We start from the raw sequence: 5,636 nt of genomic DNA, 5'->3' as shown, positions 1-5,636 counted from the left end.
AACACAATAGAGCTCCTCAGTGAAACTGGAAGCTGTTTCTTTGAAAGAATTAATAAGACAGGTAAACCACTGGCTGATCTTATCCAAAGAAAAGAAAAAGGATCCAAATTAATAAAATTATGAATGAAGGGGAGAGATCATGACTAACACCACAGAAATAGAGACAATTATTAGAAATTATTATCAACAACTATATGCCAATAAATTAAACAACCTGGAAGAAATGGATGCCTTCCTGGAAACCTATAATCTACCAAGACTGAAACAGGAAGAAATTGGAAACCTGAATAGACCAATAACCAGTAATGAAATAGAAGCAGTGATCAAAAACCTCCCAAGAAATGAGAGTCCAGGGACTGACGGATTCCCTTGGGATTTCTACCAAACATTCAGAGAAGAAATAATACTTATTCTCCTGAAGCTGTTTCAAAAAATAGAAAGAGAAGGAGAACTTCATAACTCATTCTATGAGGTCAGTATTACCTTGACCCCCAAACCAGGGAAAAACCCATCAAAAAGGAGAATTACAGACCAATATCCATGATGAATATGGTTGCAAAAATTCTCCACAAGGTCCTAGCCAATAGGTTCCATCAGTACCTTAAAAGGATATCCATCATAACCATGCGGGATTTATTCCTGGGATCCAAAGGTGTTTCAACATTCACAAATCAATTAATGTGATAGAACACATTAATAAGAGAAGAGACAAGAATAATACGATCCTTTCAATTGATACAGAAAAAGCATTTGAGGGGGAGTCAAGATGGCGGGGAAGTAGGAGGAGGCACCATTTCAACCTGTACCCTAAAGTGAGCTGACTACCTACCAAAGAACTCCGACTACCCATGAAATCAGCCTGAGATCAGAATTATACACGTCTGGATCTCTACAGGAGCAGAAGACGCCAGTGGCAGGTAAAGCAGACTGGGAGCATCAGACTGATATCTGAAGATAAACAAAAGGGGGAGGGAGCCACCAGAGGTGACCGATTGGAAAGTAATACCCCAACACGAGAGTGCTCTGCGTCTGGGGACCAGCATTAACTTGGAGTCTGGTTGAAAGCACTCAAAAAACAAAGAGCAAAGGATCGTGGGGGGTAATAGTGGGAACCTGGGCGGTTAGGGTCAGGGACCTAGGTTCCCGGACCCAGGACAGCCTCCCCTGGCGCTGAGCCAGAGAGAGTGCAGCAGAGAAATCAGGTCTCCGTCCCTGAGCCACCAGTGCGCCTGAACGCCAGCGCGCCCGAGAACGGGCGTCTGGCCCAGAGTGGGGTCTGGCTCCCGTGAGGGGCTGGGAACCTGGCCACACAGTAATCCTGAAACGCACACATCCCACACCCTCCCTTGGGATAGGTGCTCATAGGCGTTAGCCTGGAGCTCTGGCATCCGGAAAAACCAGACATTCCCAGCCCGGGACAGGGGGAAAACCTCAGTGTGCGATCTCTGCTCCGAACCTCTCTGGCAGTCTGGAGCTGCCTAGACAGCCACCGCTGCCCTGGTTTTGGGTACAACGAGGAGCTCCTGCATCCCCAGGGACAGTGACTCAGAACCGACTCAGCCAGCAGCTTTTGCAAAACATTCTGAGGCTTCTCTCTGAGAGGGAGGTCGGGGTACAGTTTGCTCTCCTCTAAACCTCCAAAAACCATCAAAAGCTGTCAAGGCGAGAGAAAGCAGATGAAAGAACATAAAAACCCCCAGAGAACAAAAGGCTGAAAAAAACAGTTTCCTCAGAGCTCACCCCCTTGAGGGGAGCGGGAGGACCTAACTCAGGGAACATCATTGTCTGAAAACCCACGTGGCAGGCCCCTCCCCCAGAAAACCAACCAGGAAGGAAGAAAATAAAAAAAAAAGACTACAAGAGAACAACCACCACTACTTCATAAATACAACTTTTATTTTTAACTCTTTACCAATATTCTGGTTCTTTTTTTTTATACATACAGATAATTTTTTAACCTATTTACCACCACACTGAGATGTCCAGTACATCAAATTCTTTAATAACCTTCTAACCTGAACTTTTTGATACATACACCTGTGTGTTTCTTTTGCTTTTCTATTTTTTTAATTCTTTTTTAATTTTAACTTAGTTTAGTCTAGTTTATTCTTGTTTAATTTTTATTTTCTACTATACATATAGAGTTAAACTTCAAGGTAATCCCCTTTCCCCAATCAATGCTACCCCTATAGGCAAACCAGTTTCTAATCCCCCTGTAACTTAGGAAAGTTGAGTCCCTTAACAAAAACATCAAGATACCTTCAGGAAGAATCAAAATAACCTTCCTCACCCACACTGAGAATTTATAACCACTCTCCCAATTTTTCCTTCTGTCAGTGTTTCTGTGAATTTGTGTTTGTCCTGATAATATATAAATCTTATACTTGGGGTTCTTTCTGATGAGGTTCTTCCCTTGTTTTTTGCTTATATATATATATATATATTTTATTCTCTTGTCATATACTTTTATCAGTCTTTTTGTTTGTCTGTTTTTGTTTGTATACTTCATAAATCTTACCTTGTGGCCCATTTGGGCTGAGCCTTCTCTTTTATCTTCCCTTTTTTTCCTATCTCTCTCTCTCTCTCTCTCTTTTTTTTTCTTTCTTTTTTTCTTTCCCCCTTTTTTTCTTTCTTCCTCTCTATTTCTTTTTCTTTTTTTTATCTCTCATTTGGGTGGGGAACCCTGATTGCACTGATGCGTTCCAGGGTGCACACTGACTGCACCACAATTGATAAGTCCAGCTGCATCTGTTTAGTCATCTCTTTCCAAAATGACTAGGAGGAGGAATACCCAACAGAAGAAAAGTACAGAGGATGGGCCTTCTGCAACAGAGCTAATGGCTATCGACATAGACAATATGTCAGAAAAGGAATTCAGACTAACAATTATCCAGGCAATAGCTAGGTTTGGAGAAAGCCATGGATGACCAAACAGAATTGAGTAGGGCAGAACTGAAAGCCACCAGGGATGATGTTCACAATGTTAGGGCAGAACTGAAAGCCACCAGGGATGATGTTCAAAATGCTCTCAATGAGTTCCAATCTAATCTAAATGCTCTAAAAGCTAGGGTAACTGAGACAGAAGATAGAATTAGTGATCTGGAGGACAAACAGATAGAGAGAAAGGATCAGGAAGAAGCCTGGAACAAACAGCTCAGAAGCCATGAAAACAGAATCAGGGAAATAAACGATGCCATGAAACGTTCCAACGTCAGAATTATTGGAATCCCTGAAGGGGAGGAAAAAGAAAGAAGTCTAGAAGATATAGTGGAAGAAGTTGTCTATGAAAATTTTCCCAATCTCACGAATGGAAACAACATTCATGTACTAGAGGCAGAGAGATTTCCTCCCAAGATTTTAGATTCTCAAAAGTCCTCATGACACCTTATAGTTAAAATGAGGAATTATGTTTCAAGAGAGACCCTTTTAAAAGCAGCTAGGAGAAAGAAGCTTCTTACATAGAGAGGAAAGCCCATTAGAATAACGTCAGACCTTTCCACAGAGACCTGGAAAGCCAGGAAGGGCTGGCAAAACATATTCAGAGTACTAAATGAGAAGAACATGCAGCCAAGAATACTCTATCCAGCAAGACTGACATTTAAAATGGATGGAGAGAAAGAGTTTCCAAGACCAGCAAGGCTTAAAAGACTATGCAACCACCAAGCCGACACTGCAGGAAATATTAAGGGGGGTCCAATAAAAGAGAAAAAATCCTAAGAATATTATTGAACAGAAATATAGAAACAATCTACAAACAGAAAGACTTCAAAGGCAACACGATGTCAATAAAAACCTATCTCTCAATAATCACTCTCAATGTGAATGGCCTAAATGCGCCCATAAAACGACACAGGGTTGCAGATTGGATAAAACGACAGGACCCATCCATATGTTGTCTACAAGAGACCCATTTTGAACCTAAGGATACACCCAGACTGAAAGTGAAGGGATGGAGAAGCATCTTTCATGCCAATGGGCCTCAAAGGAAGGCCGGGGTAGAGATTCTCATATCAGATAAATTAGATTTTAAACTAAAGACTGTAGTCAGAGATACAGAAGGACACTACATAATTCTTAAAGGGACTATCCACCAAGATGATCTAACAATTGTGAATATCTATGCCCCCAATATGGCACCCAATTACATAAGAAAACTATTAATTAAGATAAAGTGTCATATTGATATGAATACAATAATAGTAGGAGATCTTAATACGCCTCTCTCAGAAATAGACAGATCATCGAAGCAGAAAATTAATAAAGAAATAAGAGCATTGAATGAAACATTGGACCAGATGGACCTCATCGACATATACAGAACATTCCACCCTAAAACAACAGAATACTCATTCTTCTCAAGTGCGCATGGAACCTTCTCCAGAATAGACCACATACTGGGTCACAAAGCAGGACTCAACCGGTACCAAAAGACTGACATTATTCCCTGCATATTCTCACATCACAATGCTTTGAAACTGGAACTCAATCACAAGGAAAAGTTCAGAAGGAACTCAAACACCTGGAAGCTAAAGACCACCTTGCTTAAGAATGCTTGGATCAACCAGGAGATCAAAGATGAACTTACACAATTCATGGAAACCAATGAGAATGAAGACACTTTGGTCCAAAACCTATGGGATACAGCAAAGGCGGTTCTAAGGGGGAAATACATAGCCATCCAAGCCTCTCTCAAAAATATTGAAAAATCCAGAATACACCAGCTGTCTCTACACCTTAAAGAACTGGAGAATCAACAACAAATCAAACCAACTCCACACGCAAGAAGGGAAATAATCAAGATTAGAGCAGAGATCAATGAGGTAGAAACCAGAGATACAGTAGAATGTATCAATGAAACTAGGAGCTGGTTTTTTGAAAGAATCAATAAGATCGATAAACCATTGGCCACACTAATCCAAAAGAAAACAGAGAAAGCCCAAATTAATAAAATGATGAATGAAAAGGGAGAGATCACAACTAACACCAAGGAAATAGAAACAATCATCAGAAATTATTACCAACAGTTATATGCCAATAAGCTAAGCAACCTAGATGAAATGGATGCATTCCTGGAAAACTACAAACTCCCAAAATTGAACCAGGAAGAAATTGACAACCTGAATAGACCAATATCTAGTAACGAGATTGAAGCAGTGATCAAAAACCTCCCAAAAAACAAGAGCCCAGGACATGATGGATTACCTGGGAATTCTACCAAGCTTTCAAAGAAGAAATAACCCCAATTCTCCTGAAGCTGTTCCAGAAAATTGAAGCAGAAGGAAAACTTCAAGACTCTTTTTATGAAGCCAGCATCACCCTGATCCCCAAACCAGGCAAAGACCCTACGAAAAAGGAGAATTTCAGACCAATATCACTGATGAATATGGATGCAAAGATTCTCAACAAGATCCCAGCAAACAGGATCCAGCAGCACATTCAAAAGATTATCCACCATGACCAGGTGGGATTCATCCCTGGGTTGCAAGGTTGGTTCAACATTCGCAAATCAATCAGTGTGATAGAACACATCAATAAGAGAAGAGAGTAGAACCACATGGTCCTCTCAATTGATGCAGAAAAAGCATTTGACAAAATCCAGCATCTGTTCCTGATGAAAACGCTTCAAAGTATAGGGA

Source organism: Meles meles, chromosome 3 (genome assembly GCF_922984935.1).
Source record: "Meles meles chromosome 3, mMelMel3.1 paternal haplotype, whole genome shotgun sequence".
NCBI lineage: Eukaryota > Metazoa > Chordata > Mammalia > Carnivora > Mustelidae > Meles > Meles meles.
This window is presented reverse-complemented; position numbering follows the sequence as displayed.